We start from the raw sequence: 16,299 nt of genomic DNA on the forward strand, positions 1-16,299 counted from the left end.
AACGCAGCAAGGGGGTCCCAAACATCATCCCTTGTGTGAAAACAGCACTCACAGAGCAGTCAGGGTAAAGAAAATGGCCAGGGCACCGCTGGAAAGGCCACAACCCTGCCAGAAGCAACTGGGAGGCGGCGACTGGAGAGTCGTCAGTGCAGAGAGAGGTGGACGAGCGCCCAGGCCATGCCCAACTGCCGCCTGGTCCCGCCTGGTGGACACTGCCGTGGTGGTGGACACATCCCTGGGGATCAGTCTGGATCCCATGGGCAGCGGGGGCTGCAGGCCAGTCACTGTCATCATCCAGGTCCAGCCCTGGGAGACCAGTCCAGGAATACACTGAGGACGCAGTGGCCCACCCTCCACTGTCCAAGGGGGGTTGCCACTGCTTCTCCTACACGTCGAGCACCCACCCCCCTTCCACATCCCCATCCCCACCACCCTTCCCGTCCCCCACTACCAGAACCAGAATCTCGGCCTCTCTCTTTCACTCCCTCCCTGCCTCCCAGACCCCCCGACCTGTGACCTCTCCTTCCTGCAGTCATCGGAGCCTGTGGGGCCATATAACCATGGCATGGAACATGGCTCATTGCTTGCATGACCCCTTTCAGCTCCATCCTGAACTCCCCAAACCACCCTCCCTCCTGCCTCTTCCTCTCCCAGGCCCCAGGCCCCAGCTCGTGGTGCTTCTGAGACCCACCCTCCTACAGCTCGGCCTGCAGGGCCCAGGATGCCAGCTCTCACCAATGCCTCTCCCCCACCAGCCCCTGCATTTCCAGGGCGACCCTCACCCTCCTGTTCACACTCTGGGCAGGTCCCAGGTGGAATGAACTCAAGTCCAGCCCCCCTAGAATAAGAGGGACTCAGCCAGACAAGGGGAAGAAGGCCAGCAGCCTCCTGCCCCTGGGATGGGAGCCCCCAACAGCCCTGGCAGCTGTGATATGCGAACACCCCTCATCCCTCCAAGGGCCCAGGTGCTAGGGACAAAGGGTGCCCTATAGAACGTGGCTTCAACTCTACGGCCCCTCGGTGACAGGTTCCCGGCCAGGGCCAGGGTGGTGGGGCGGGGAAATGCAGGAAGGTGGTGCTCAAGTCCAGACCAAGCCAGCAGCAAGAGGCAAGGGCCTGACAGTGCCCTCAGATCTGCTGGGACCTCGGTCCCCGAGCTGCCCTGGGCCCTCCAGCTCTGCAGCAGGCAGAGGCCTGAGCACCAGACACAGCAGGGCTGGAAGCTCAGACACTCCACTGCTGGGTGGCATTAGGTGAGGTGCCCGCCTTCTCTGAGCCTAGCCTTCCAGGTCTGCAGGATGCTCTTAGGATTGAGACATTGATACAGTACAGAGCACCTAGTAGGTGCTCAACAAACATTAATCCAATATGAACAGTCAATCGTGGAAACTTCTGGTTTACATGACTGAGTGGAAAACTCTATGCCACAGATAGCCAAGGCTATGACAGATAATTATGGTTGCCACCACATGTGGGGGTCAGAGGTACCCCCCCCACACAAAGACAGGGCACACACACATACACGCCCAGATGGAGTGTGCATGCACATGCACACACACCCTCAGGTAGCCAAACACCTCCATGATGTTTGCCATTTGACCAAACGCCTTCTAAAACACAGTGGGGCACCCAGCCCACCGAGTGGGTGAGTCTTTCCTCATCTGATAGGCCGCACAAAGAAACTAGGGACTTCTCCCGGCAAACCAAGGGCGGACCTGCCCAAGAGCTTCCGGAAGACCTACAGCAGAGTCACAGACAAGTGTCCACTCTGGGGAGTCCCCCCAAAATGAAATGGTGACACAATAACCCACCATGCTTGGCACCAACCGGCCCCAGAAACCCCCCTGTGCGCACCGCCAGGCACTGGTCTCCCCGCAAGGGCAAGATAAAGGGGGTTTTGTCCTCCTCCCCCTCGGGCCCGAGTGAGTTTATCTGACACTCCAGCCCTCTTTGTAAACTGAGTGTCCCAGGATAAACGCTCCCTTAAGAGTCGCTTGGCCAGGGACAGAGGGACCCTCTCCAGAGGAGAATGGGGAGCTTGTTCCAATGGTCTTTTAATATGGGGGGGCGGGGTGTCACCAAGGACAGGCCTCCAGCGGACTCTCACAGAAGGGTCTCTGTCCCCAGGCTACAATGGAGGGAATTCTTAAAGACATGGACGCGGACGGGGGTAGGATTTTTTTTCCCTGAGAGCAGGGGAGGCAGGCTCGGGCAGGAGGGAGAAGGGGGCGTGGGGAGGCCTTCTCACCCCCCAGAACCATTCAGGGTGAAACAAGGCGTCTCAGCCTCAAGAGCAAGGGAAAGGCACGCAGAGGAGCAACCCGCAGAGACGCATCCTGCCCGCCGGCTGTCCGCTTCGCAGCTGCCCGCTGCCTCCCAAATCCAGGAGGTGAACCCACCAGCAGGCGAAAAAGAGTCGCGTTTTTACCTAAGCGAAGGGCATCTCTTCCACTGCCCTGAAAGATCAACCATTGGTGGGCGGTTTGCATACAAATTTCACTCTGGGAAAGGGGCAGGCGGAGCACCCCAAGGCCCCTGAATAAATAAAATCCTCTCCAGCCACGGGGCAGAAGGGTAATTTACTCTTGCGGCTGTTTATTTTGGTACAAGGTCGCCCTAACAGACTGTTGAAGACATCCCGGGCTATCACAAGTGGTGTTTTGTAAAGGCGGCCCCTCCAGATTGTTCCATGTTTTGATTCCCTCGATGTCTAACTGAGCACTTCTCCGAGAGACGGGCAGTGCTGCAGAGAAAGCTGGGAGCCGCACGACCTCTGGGAGCCAGCGGGTGCCCCTTCTCGCCTGCCTTGCTCACTCACGGTCACCTCTAGAAAGCAGAGAAACACGGAGAGGCGTCCTGTGGGCTGAAGTTAAGCTAGGGACCATCTAGCCCACGACTGAGGTGTACGCAGGAGGAAACTGAGGCCCGAGATGCCGGGCGACTTGCCCAAAGCTCCCAGACAAGTGAGGAGACTGAAGCTGGGCAAAACCCAGGGTTTGTGGCTGAGCCACCTTTTCAAGGCCAAGGGACAGAGACGTGCAGGGCTCGGGACCACTCAGAGCAAAGACACGGGGCTGTTTTTCCAGTGGGTTGTGTGGGGATGACGCAGCCAGAGTCCGTGGGCCCAGCTCCCACGGGCACGCAGCATCAAAACGGCAGAGCGGCATCGGCTTCCAACCTGCCAGGTCACCTAATGCACGCTTTGTCTTTGCAGGTCAGCGTCAGGCCGGGGGCTGTGGCACCAGAGAGGCGCACCGGATTCTACTGAAGAACAGAGGTCCACGCATGTGAAACACTCGCAATGGTAACCGGATGTTCTATAATAAGGTCACATAATCTTACCGGTTGTTACCACTGTAGACACTCAGGGACAGGAAAGACTGGCTGAAAACGAAAACGTCGCCAGGGCAGAGGTTAGCATTCCACCGGCGAGTTTGTTCAAGTATCACCTGGGCAACCACGGCGCAATACTGGATCTTCTGTCCCCTCCACAGGTGAGCGCCACTGAGTCTGCGCTGGGAGAGGAAGGGAGGAGAGAAGAGAGACGCAGCGCAAGAGGAAGGCGAGGCTAGCAGGTGTCAGGGCAGAGCGCGCGGGGGCAGGCCCAGTGCAGACCTTGGAAAGGGAGACCCAACCTCAAGGCCTCCTCTCACCCCACGCTGCTGCTTTCGGCCCACTCGAGCCAGAGAAGGTTCCTGGGGCTGGTCACCCACCGCATTTGCCCTGCACGTTAGAGTGTGCGTGCCACCTTTAAATAAGTCACGTCACTTAAGCTAATGGAGGTCGCAGCCCAAATTTTACTGCCAAGAAGAGAGCCAGACATGCACTGGACCTCTTGGGTAGAATATGGAAATTTTCTTCCCCAACTAAGTCCAGCCACATCTGAGCAGAGATGTGACACAGCCCAAACAGAGAGATCCAGGAAGCCGGCCCATTGCTTTAAGTTGGACACAGCTTAAGCCAAGAAGAGAGAAAGTAAGGGGGAGAAGGAATCCAAGGTTCAGCCCAATGAATGAGAGACAGTCCAACTCCACTCCCCTGCCCCCTCCCCCACCCGCAAGGTCACACAGGCTCTGGTGTCCATCCTCCAGATCACATCAATTTAAAGGTTCTTTGTGCAAAGGACAGTGGCTGACGGGAGTGCAGCTCCGATGGGGCAAGGACTTCTCACCTGGCCCTTGTCCCATTTGGGGGTGACGTTGCTACAGTGTCAGGCAGCTCTCTCCAGTTCCCAGGTGTAACATCGGAGGGGTCAGCTGGGCCACAGTCTGTCTGCTCCGGAAGCTCACCTGAGCTTGGAGCTCAAGGAGCAAAAAGCATGCAGCACCGACCAGGGAACTGAGAGTCAGGACCCGTCACCACAACAGTGACATTAAATGCCTCAAGAGGGGCCCATCCACTTTCCTGTGCCACTGACACATGCACACCCCAAGCTCACAGGCCTTCTTCAGCGAGGAGGCTAGGACCTCCCAGCACCATCACTGGGAACGCCAACAATCTCAGCGAACGTACGCTCAGTACGCTCTGACCTCCACGTCCTTTGGGGGTTTCAACGAGGGACCAACGATGCTGGTGCCCGTCTGGGGCATGTGCATCTCCCCATTGAGAGGCAGGCCAATACTGTGGGAAAACACACTGATCTTAAAGACACCTAGACCCATGTGGGACCCGAAGACACGCTTGTCTGTGGGGGTCATTGCTTACAGCGCTCTTTTCTTTCAGATCTGGGGAGAGGGATGCGACGGTGGCCTGGCACCTGGGAGCAGGTCACGAGACCTCATCAGGGACAACTCCAGCAGATGAACAATCCCACTGACTTGCATACTAGTTACTGTAACGTTGGCCTCACCGTGTCATCCGTGAAGGAGAGTGGAGTCACTTTCCATCCAGCTCCACTCCTACTGGGATTCAGGCCTCGCCTCCATCAGGAGACGGGGGAGGAAGCTGTTTTAAACTTGCCAGCAGGTTACTGGGGAGGGAGGCAGGAAGGAGGAATCATGGCCACCGAGACCTTAGCAAGTGCATTTGACATGTGACTTCCAGCACATTCCAAGGAGCAGGGATCCCAGCCTGCAGCTAGAAGCTAAGTGGATGCAGTCACGTGCCTACCGGGAGACAGGTCGAGTTCTGTCTCTGCTGCTGACCAGCAGGGTGGTGGTGACTTTGAACAAGAAACTTAAGCCCTGGAGACTCTGCTGGCTCCTCTGTTCAACAGGGCAATACAAAATACAGAGCTAGCTTGCTTCCTAGGACATCCCTGTTTAATACGGGATAATTGCCCCTCCCCTCCCACTTCACCATCTGCCCTAAAAAGGCCGTTCAGACTCAAGCTCCAGAGGAGAAATAACCCATCACCAGGACAGTACACTTGTCCCGCACAATGCCAATCGAGGACGGATGGTGACAGGTGTCACCAGGCAGCATGGCTTCCTCAAAGAGCTTGCACAACCGACCCACAAGCATGATGCGCTGCCCCTCAAACAGCCTACCTGTGTAACGTGCAACACAGGCCCACTAGAGTTCCCCACCTTGAATGCAACAGCCTGGAGGTCAAGGCCGTCTGTCTAACAGGGAGCACCAGGTGGGGCATGAATGCGCAAGCACGGTGGAGCCGTCTACATAAACACACCTGTGCTCCGCCTCCCCACTGGGCTGCCGAACACAGAGCCCAGCCCACAGCAGTCCGCACACGTCCACCAGCTGCCCCTGCCCTGCTCCCACATCACTGGGCTCCCACCAGGAACGGACCACAATTTGCCTCCACAGGCCGACCAGGAGCAACACCACCGGTCCGGAAAAGCGCAGAATTAGGGAAGGTGTTCCCTTGGCTTTGAAGAACTCTCAGGTGAGAGGCGCCACCCCAGGCATCAAATTGCTATTCCAGTAACCAGCTCTTGGGCGCAGGTAAATGGAAATCCAGACACAGGCCATCTACTGCTGCAAGGCTGGACTTAGAGGCGCAAGAGCCAAATTCCCAGCTCCCTGGAGGAGTAAAAGTGGACTCTCAGGGTCAGAGACTCAGAGCAGGAAAGCACTTTGAGGTCCACTCACTCACCAACTTCACTGAGCGTCAACATGCCCCTGCACTCTCCTGGGTACTAGGTACATGAAGGTAAAGGGAATGGACTCCCTGCCCCCACCCTGCAGCCCAACTCACTCACAGGCAACGCCTGGTGTTATTTCCCTTCCCCCAGCCCAGCTTCCTTAGGGCCTCGATTTCCCTCTGCAGAATCCCACTGGTTCTGGGGAGGGGACCTGGCCCCACAGACCCAGGAATAAGGCATGTGCCACAGGACAGCCATCAATGTGTCTACCTGCCGGACACAGGGCTGGGTCCAGGGTCGGTCCCCAGGAACTCTGACACAATGCCGTTCTCCTGCTCTGGGCCTCTAGAAGCAGGAAACCTGCACATGCTTCTGCTCTTTCCGCTCCTACCAGGCAAGTTGACCTAAGAGGAAAAGAGCTGGAGAAAGGCAGAGAGCCGGCAGATCGCCCAAAGCACACCCCCTCAACTTCAGTTATGTGAACCACCAAAACCCCAATCGTTTAAGCCGGTTAGAGGTGGTTTCTCTGTAACTTGCCACTAAACACCACCAACCTAAAAATACCTTCTTTTAAAGTGGATGAGGAATTGAGCCCAGAGGCCACTTGTGCACAGACAGACACACACAGACCTTGGTGACACAGCTGGGATGGGACCCCAGTGTCAGGCACTGAGTTTAAACCATGGTGCCATGCTTCAAAGCTTTGGGGCATCAAGAATATTCCTCAAAGTCTCTAAGCCTCAGATGTCAGAAATAATAATGACCACAGCCAGGTGCCACAGGGATTAAGGAAAACAGGGACTCTGGAACCCCCTTGCTGCCCACACCATCAGCAAAAGCTTGGCTTCTCTCTCCTTCCCAATGAAACACCACTGCCTTGGCAGCCGATGCTGCTGGGCACCTCGTACTTCGTGAACCCTGACCCCGGGAGGCAGAAGGAACAGGCTGGAGTGTAGTCTAAGGGACAGGGGACATCGAGTGGCCAGTCTGACCGGTGAGCCGGGAACACAGCCACACAGAGAGCCTTCCTCCCCAACTCAGTGCCCTACAGACACAGGCCCGGGATGACGAGGGCAGAGACAAAGGGTTTTGGAGAGGCCAGGTTCAAATGCAATGCGAGGCACGAAGGGAGACGCACAGGGCGAAAAGAGGGAGGCGGTGGAGAGGCACGAGGAAGGCAGTTCCAGGAAAGGCGAAAAGCCCGGCGGTCAGGGTGGAATGAGAAACCAGGCCCGCCTCGGCTCTCCGGTCAACCGCATTCCTAGTTTCCACTTAAGAAATTTAATTAAAAACCCAAACATCTAAATTTCCCAACTGGCTTGCCAGTGGCCACAGATTCCCTCAGACTCACAGAAACTTCCATCAGCGTGATCCTGGGGCCACTAAACAAGTCTGGTGCGAAGTCATGGGCACAGGTCATGGGGAAGGTCACAGCAAGCACCCTCTCCTCCCTGCTCCTCCCAGGAAGAAGAAGCCACCGGGCTTGGGATGTCCCGTCTGTCACCTCAGCCTCAGGTTTGTCTCTTGCTGCTTTATTTTCAAAATAAAAAATGATGCCACAATGAAAAGAAATAAAAATTAAAAAAAGGCACATTTGGTGGCTCCAGAGGCACAAGGTCACTTTCCTCGGCCACGTGGGGACAGGCACAGAGGCCTGAGAGGTGCGGAGCTGCGGGGCAGGCATAGTTGGCCCCCGGGGCCACTTCCTGCCACCAAGGCCAAACCCTACCCTGAGGCCAGAAACACACTGTGGACGTCCGATGACACCTGGAGCAGACTGAGCCTCCAGGGCCCACACATGGCTTCGAGAAGAAATCCCTCAAACGGAGGTGACCCTCATAACCCAGCCACCAACCAGGGCTCCCGATCGGAGTGGCCCCAGATATCTGACGCCTCACCACTGAGCTCAAAAAGGCATTCCGTAAGCCAGTCAACTACACAGAAAACGGTTCCATAGAAACATATTTTTTCGAATTCTGTTCCAAACAACCCCCACTCAGCAAACTTCGTATATGGAATTTGGCCACGAAGAACAAGTGGACAGAGAGGATGCCTGCAAGAGTTCTCTCAAATCGTGACTTCAATCTCCGGCTTCCCAGCCCTCCCTACACCAGCACGTACCAAACGTTCACTCTCCGGAGTGTACTATGTTAGGAGTTAGGGGATCAGTATCTACCTGTGCCCTTTCACTCACCTGGACCTTAATGTCCTCTTCCGGAGAAGGGGGGAGACACCTATTTCACCAGGTTGATAGATGGGATGTAGGCGCAAAAGCCCTTGAAACACTCTGGTGCAAATAACCGGGACCTGCAAACCGGGTGGAACAGCAAACCTATTAGCACAGAAAGCACAGACGGAGCAGGCGGGGAGCTGAGTCCCGCACGCAGCCTCTGGGCTCCATTTGTCCCCAGGCACTGAGCTCGGAGAAGATTCTTCCTCAAGGATAAAAGGAGACCCCTCAGGCCCCTGGAATATACACAGAAAAAAAACTAACTGTCCTGGTCAACCCGCCTTTAAAATTATTTAGGTGACACTTCACACCCACTGGGATAGCAATTATAAAAAAAAAAGCGCGTTAGCAAGGATGTGGAGACATGGGAACCCTTGTGCACTGCTGGTGGGAACGTGAAATGGGGCAGCTGCTGCGGAAACCAGTATGGTGGTTCCTCAAAAAGCTATGCGTACAATTACCATGTGACCCAGCGAACCAAAAGCAGGCACTCAGACAGACGGCCACACAGCAGCATTGTCCGCAGGAGGCAAAGGGAGAAGCAGCCCGCGTGCCCCTCGGTGCATAAACAGATGAACAAGGGTGGCAGTCCGCGCAGTGGAATATCACTCGGCCTTAGGGCGGAAGTTCCAACACAGGCCGCAGCTCGGAGAAGACATTGCGCTGAGCAACATCAGTCCGAGGCAAAGAACCAACACTGTACAACCGCACTTAGATGAAACATCTACAGCAGGCAAATTCGTCGAGGTGGGAAAGAGAATGGAGGTGGCCAGGGGCTGGGGGAGGAGAATGGGGAACTGATGTGAAACAGGACCATGTCCCGTCTGGGATGATGAGAAAGTTCTAGAGGCAGATGGTGGTGACGGCCACACGACGACCGACAAGCGTGGGCATCATGCCATTCCCTGCACATTTATGAGTGGTTAAGGTGGTGAGCGTCATTCAATGTACACTTTACCCTGATAAAAATGGTTCAGACTTAAACAAATAATTAAGTGGAGAAGGTACCAATGCAGGAATGATAACTGTCGCTCAGAGCTCCTGAGGGCTTCACCCGCACACTGAAGAGCGTGGCCCCAAGGCCAGCGTCTCGGACACCTTCCTTTCATGCCCCTCGCTCAGGGGAAGCCCTCCCCACAAAGACTAAGTCGGGCCCACTTCCGCCTGGCCCACAGACCACCAGAGCCCACACACTGGAGAACCAAAGCAATGGCACCAGCGCCTGAAGAAGCATCTATCAGGCACTCAATATTTGTGGAATTAGCACGAGAGGAAGTCTAAGGCAAATGATCGGAAAGGCACCTACACAAGAGAGAGGGACTGTGTCATGGATGGCTCAAAAGGTGGGCTGAGACCCCTAACGACCGCCTGACAGCATGACTGCCTGACGGCACTGCTGGGCAGGCAGGGACGCTCTTCACAGTCCCATGAAAAGCAGGGGAAGGGAAGGGAAGCACTAGTCACATGAGGTCAAGGGCCCGTGTTCCAGGCAGAGGACGGGGGTCTGGAACCATTAAAATCAGGCCCTATTAGGCGCCTTCCCAAACCTCCACCAGCCTCACAGACCCAAGGGCAGGGACCGAAGGTCTGATTTCTTCCCCGGGACCCAGAACCGCTGTCCCTTTATCATTCGACCAAATGCAGCCACTTCCGTCTCAGCCGAGGACAAAAGGCACCTGGTTTCAGACGTGTGTGTAGAAACCTGCACCAGCAGACCAGCCACGGGAGGACGGGATGATTCACGTCACGAAAGGAATCCTTTGACAGAAACTTGCCGCTTCAGCATTCCTCTGGGGTGCACGCTTCCTCCAGGCCTTCCGAGCAGCACGGGACTGGGATCGGTTTGGTACAGACATTTTTCCGGGCACAGAGCTAGTCTGTAAGCAAGGGAACCCAGGCAATTTTGGACAGAGCGTCTTCGGCCAATGGCACAGCTCCAGGGAGGAAATTCATCCAGGACTGCTCTCGTCCTCACGTGTGGCGAGCTGGGTGCCTCTGCCATGTGAAGAAGGGGTGCCAACCTGCTGTGAGGCCCCAAACCAGCCCCGTGGTGACAGTGGACACAGCCTACGACTGACGTGAGGCAGCGCAGCAGTGGTCTCCATGGGCGCACGAAAATACCTACCAGGAAGTTACCTACTCAAGGGCACTTTCCAAGTTCCTGGGGAACCACAACCGTCCTCCCCAAGGGGAGAGATTGCAGATACAAGTTATTCCTCAAGCCCAGAAATGCAGCCATTTCTGTCTTAACCAAGTACAAAGGGCACCTGATTTCAAGACTTCTACATCAAACCCTTCACCAGCAAACTAAATAAGTGCATGTAGAGACACAGACCAGGTGGAGGCAAGCCAGGAAGGCTTCCTGAAAGAGGAGAAAAAGAGCTTCATAGTGGGGCAAGCTTCAGCAGGAAAAGATTCAATTTGGGCTTTAGCTGGCCAAGAACCCAGTCAACTCCTGTTTTCTTAAAGTGTCCATCCGCACTGGAGTGGCCTTGGTGGCCTGTTAAAAACGTAGATCTCTGAGCCCTCCCCGCCCCGACACACAACAAAACAGACCCTCAAAAATTAGGGGGGTGGCAGGTGGGGGTGGCTTCTAAGAATCCCAGTTTTTACCAACTTCTCCAACCAATTCATTGTTAGGCAAGCGACAACCTGAAGGCCAGGGGACCAGCTGGAGCACCTGACCTGGGCTCCTGCTGGTCTGGGCCGAGCAGCAGCCCCCGAGAAGACACGGGCCCCGCAGAGGGACAAGGCAGGTGCAGACAGAGGGCTGTTCCAGAACGCTGCAGTCACAACATCCCCAACCCCTCTCCCTCCGAGACTTCCTGTTATGATCCTCACCGGAGCTGGCTGGTGACAGAGACCGTCTGTGCCAGGGTGGGGGTGGGGACAGGGGACAGGGTTCGAGGGACAGGGGGACTGTGCTCCAGTTTCCAAGCTACAATAGGAAGATGGGGAGTGTTCCAAAGAGGAAAAGAAAAATCAAGCTTCGCGATTGTACCCTAACAGTAACAGAGAAAGTCTACGTGCACAGCAAAAGTCTGTTGTGCTGGGATTTAAGTCACCTCACAACTTCCTTACCCCCAACAAATACCACCTGCACTGCACAGGTGACCACTCGGAGCTGGTGCAGACAGAGGTACCGGCAGCAGACAGCCCCCCCATCCACGGGGGCATTGTGGGGAGGGTTGGACTAATGGGGTCTCTGGTGTGGGGTCGGGGGGTGGGCAGGAAAGGGGCTCTTTCCTGGGTTTCCCCAATTTCCCACAAGCCTCTCATGCAAAGACACCAGGCCAGGCCAGACTCCATCCCCATCAGGAGCTTCCCAGAACCCCCTAGGCTGGCTCTCCTCACCCCTCTCTGGTGAAGTAAGTTCCCAAAAGAGAAGGGGGCTCCCTTCCTGGCCCAAGACTGCTGGACAGTAGCCTATATCCATTCTGAGGTGAGAGCAGACACCCATGTTCCTTTAAATCTGCCCGGGGAACCAGGAAATGCTCTTGGCTGGGTTTGCACACCGAGCTCCCGACACACCTGCTGCTCGGCAGCGTGAGTCACCCGCACAGGCACGGCACGCAGGACTTGTCAACGGCAGAGTCGGGGCTTGGCGGCTCGCTGCTCTCACGCACACCAGATGTCATCCACCCCCCCACCCCACAGAAAACATGTCAGGACAGAGCAGGGTACAGCCCAGTTTTACTAAACGACTCGTTCCCAGTGGAGGTTTGGCGAGAAGGAAGGAGGGGTGTACGCAGAAAAGCTTATCCCCTCCTGGTCGGGGCTCTGCTCCCCTCCCCTCTGGGTGCAATAGAGGGTCTCACCTGCTCTGCTGGCCATAAATAGGGGAAGGGGAAGGAGGGGGACTTGTCCATTGCAAACCTTCTCCAGAATAAACCCTAGACTCTCCTGTTCAGCTCACCACCTACAGTTAACAATACTGTACTGTATACTCAAACATTTACTAAAAGGGTAGATCTCTTATTAAGTGTTCTTATCACACACACAAATAATAATAAAGTGGGCAGGGGGGAACTTTTGGAGGAATGAATATGTTTATGGCGCAGACTGCGGGGTTTCACAGGTACACCTATCATCAAACTCAAGGTGTATGCACTAAAGGTGTGCAGCTTTCTCTGTCAGTCATGTTTCAATAAAAAGGTTAAAAAAAAAAAAAGACGGCCTGCTGAATCCTCCCAACTTCCCTTTTTACAAGACAGCATTTTCCCCAACGCAGGATCCCGAACCACAAAACACGAACATTGGTGGGACCCCCGGAGAACGCCGAGTAAGGCCTAGAGACTGACTCATCAGCAGTGTTGACCCCGGGGGCTGGGCGTGGGGCTGTGGACACGCAGCATGTTAACCTCTAAGGAAGCCGGGCACAGGGTGCAGGGGAAGTTCATGCCTACTCGTGCAACTTCCCTGTCAAATTAGATTTATATCAAAATCTAAAGTTAATTTTTTATAAAGTGACAATATTTTTCATCCAGCTGCCTGCTCTATTTTAACCTATAGTGTCACCAACATAATTTACACCGTGGCCCCAAAGGCAGCCTTTACCAGTGCTGATCAGCTCTTTGCCGCAGGAAAAACGAAACGAAACAGAAAGGCCGCAGTATTCTGGCTCCCAGATGTGGGTTACCTGACAGGTACGTGGTGCTCCCTTCCAGACAGCCCACCTGGGAAATGTCTGCCAAGAGCGACATTCCTTTGACTTTGAATATGACCGTGACTTAAAGCAAAGACAGTGATTTCTAGACATTTTCCAAAGGAAACGATCCCAAACGTGGACAAATCCTTAGGAACAACAGATGCTCACCAATGCACGAAGGGTAAAAATTTGGAAACACCTTAGTGTCCAACAATGGGGAATTGTCAAGCCCAGTATGATTCAATGCCCAGGGCGGAATCCAGTCATCACACGGGGAACCGTCCAAATGAAATCGTCGGGGGAGCAGGGAACAACACTGCATGCAATGCAGGGCTTCAGCAGGGAAGAATATGCCCACTGACAGCACTGCTGTGGGAACCGGGTGGTTTTTCCTGCCTTTGCACTTTTTTGTTACGTTCTATGAAAGAGAGAAAGAGTGTGAATTGCTTTTAAAGTCAGAGAGCACAAGAGGAGCAGCGGGTCATCAGTAGGACAGTTTCAACCATCCCCCTTCCAGGGTCTGGAGGGGGAGGGGGAGGGAAGGATGGTGGGGAGGCCACAAGGATGGTCGCTGCACCAGCTGGGTGGTTCCAGGGACCTGGTGAGGCAGAGGTGCAGCTAGGTGGGGGGGACAGTACCAACACATATCACCTTTTTTCTTCCTGCGCTCGCTGCCTGGCCCTCCTCCCCCAAGTAGGTTCTCATTGGGCCGTAGCACCCTGAGCAAACAACATCAGAGAGACCCCCTGACAGCTTCCAGAACTTTTCTATTCAGGAGGGGCTCTGGGCTGGGAAGTGGATCATCAGGGCAGACAGGGCTGGGGGAAGGGGAGAGAATCCCACATCTGGGAATGAATCTCCAGGAAACCACCTGCGGGGGGGGGGGGGGGGATGAGGACAAGCACCAGAGAGGGAGAAGGGAAAGGAGGACTCTGGTTTATCCACACATCACGGCTACGGGCTTCGTCATTTATTCGAGCAACATCTATCTATTCCATGCCTACTCAGTGACAGTCACCACGCTGCCCAAAACAGCGCGGACACCAAAGGACGAGGAAAGCAGGATCCATGGGTACAGGGGCTGTTGGCCAGGAAACCTCTTCCATTAACAAGTTGGGCGGGGGACGGGGTGGGCCGGGAGGACACAGTAAACCGAATTCCTGCCACCTTCCACCTACTCAGAGACCTGTCCACGCCATCCCAGTGTCTGCCGACGGGTGACCCAGTCCTTGCAGTAAAGCCTACCAGGGACATCCAGAAACACATCTGTCTTCCATGCCCAGCGGTGAGATGGGTTTGGCCCTGTTGCCTTCCCCAAGCACTGCGCCCCAGTCCCATTCTGAGTCGCCAGTAGCCAGACGCCAGGAGGTTACCGAGGTAGCTCAGCTCCCTAAGTAACAGGCCCCGGAGGGTGACGAGGCGAAAAGGTAAGTTCAAGGGCTGCGCAGTGTGCCGCAGACGCGCAGCATTTCTCCAGACTGGGCTCGGTCCCTCGGGGCGCCAGCGGCTGGGTGGCGCTGGGCGCCGCAGGGAGCTGACCGCGAGTACCCGGCATGGGCGCTGACCGCCGCGACCCGGGCGAGCGGCGGTCTGGAGACACAGGAATTGCTAAAATGACCTCCGACATGTCAATTACGAGAAAAACATTTCCAACATAGAACCTCGAGACCTTCAGAAAGTGTCGCGGGTTGTTGGGGGTATGGAGTCAAATCAAACCGCTCCGCTGAATTGCAGGACAACTTACCTCCAGGTAGGCGACCCGACTGCTAGATAGAATGAATCAATCCACGGGTGGAGAGATCGTGAGTCTTCTGAGCCCAGCTGATACGCACCAAGTAATCCACGTTAAGGGTCCGGAGCATTCCACCTCATTACCCACTTTCCATCCAGGGTCCAAGAGCTGGCAGTCTGCCTCTGCGCTCGGGACCCGCGGAGATTGCGGGGAGCTCATCGGCTGGGGTTCCCAAAGGCCACCTTCCCGGGCCCGCACGGGTCAAGCGCACGATTCGCGCGGGTGCCGGGCGCTCTGGCGAGGGTATCCCGCCTCCTCGCTCTGGGGGAGCCACCATCCCGGACGCAGCTTCTAGCCTCTCTGGGCTGCGCAAAGCCCGCGGGAGCCCCAATTCCCGCCGGAACCCTTCTGCCAAGCGCAGAAAAGAGCCAAGGGCAAATCCGCTCTCCGCCTGGGGGTTAGCAGGTCTAGGGACGCAGGGAGCGTAGGTTGGGCGCCCCCGAGGCACAGGAGGCGTGAATAGATGACGGAGTGTGGAGCGGGGTCTGCCAGCTGTGGTGGCCGTGTCCTGCTGTTTCCACCGGTGACCCCTGTGTCCAAGCCGCCTCCACGCTGTGCGCAGGGCCTGGCCATTCGGCCCTTATATAGCAGCCGGTCCCGAGGCGGAGCCCGGGAGGGGTTAGCGAGAGACCGAACTGCTTCCTGGGAGATGTAGTTCTGTCTTCCCAAGCCCAACAAATGCAGAGCAGCTGTGGGAATGTCAGGGTCCACAAGCAACAGCCGTCCTCCCTTGCACCCTCCCTTCGTAGATAAGGCTGGGATTCCAGCCTCACTGTCAGCTCTGTTAGGTCTAGGCCGGTCTTTGTGCATAAGGTAGGTGGCACCAGGCCCCTAAATGTCTTCCAGGATGGCAAAATTTCTAGTCCGGAAGTCAGACAAGCCCAGCTAGGTTAAAATGGGAAAACCTAGGTAATGGTAGGTACATTCTGAGGCATGGAAGCATCGTGTGAGCCAGACTACATCCTGGGCTCAAATCCCGGCTCTGTTATTTTCTAGTGGAGTGACTTAGGCAGGGAACTGACACGCCTGTGTTTCGGTGTCTTCATCTGTGGAACGGGGAATTAATTCATGGCACACAAATGAGTTAATACCTGGGAAACAGGTGGGGCAGTGCCTGGCACAGAGCAAGCACCCCATAAACACTGGCTGCACCAGGAGGCCGCCGTAACATACCGGCCCCGAAAGGAGTCCCTAAATCACAATATACGTGTAACATAAGGAATTGTTGTTATTATTGCAAGTACTATTGTTGCTACCCTGAAGAGGATACACAGATAAATAAGACTCAGTCCCAGCCCTTGAAACGTTTGCTGTTGAGAACCACACTGCCGCATACAGTGGCCAGGAGTCCACGTGTGGCTATTTCCATTGAATTAAAAGCAAATAAACTTTAAAATTCAATTCTTCAGTTGCACTAGCCCCATTTTCAGTGCTGAGAGTAGCAACTGGGGTCTAGTGGCTGATGTTGGGACAGTGTGGGTACAGGACATCCTGTCCCTGCAGAAAGTTCCACTGGACAGAGCCGCAGCCTCAGCGGCACCGGGAGCTTGTTTCAAAATGCAGTCTTAGGCTGCCCTCCCCCCAA

At 55.5% G+C, this 16,299-nt stretch overlaps 1 long non-coding RNA gene across 1 annotated transcript in view; it reads right to left on the reverse strand.

The window, feature by feature from the left end:
• LOC119003589 (uncharacterized) overlaps window positions 1-15,257 on the reverse strand; it is a 138,748-nt gene extending 123,491 nt beyond the window's left edge. The window contains exon 1 of the long non-coding RNA XR_005069990.1: window positions 14,667-15,257. This is a non-coding gene — a long non-coding RNA (uncharacterized LOC119003589). The remainder of the gene's footprint in view (window positions 1-14,666) is intronic.
• Between the last annotated feature and the right edge of the window lie 1,042 nt (window positions 15,258-16,299).

This window comes from Sturnira hondurensis, unplaced genomic scaffold, assembly GCF_014824575.4.
Source record: "Sturnira hondurensis isolate 20B ecotype Veracruz unplaced genomic scaffold, ASM1482457v3 Scaffold0018728, whole genome shotgun sequence".
Lineage (NCBI taxonomy): Eukaryota > Metazoa > Chordata > Mammalia > Chiroptera > Phyllostomidae > Sturnira > Sturnira hondurensis.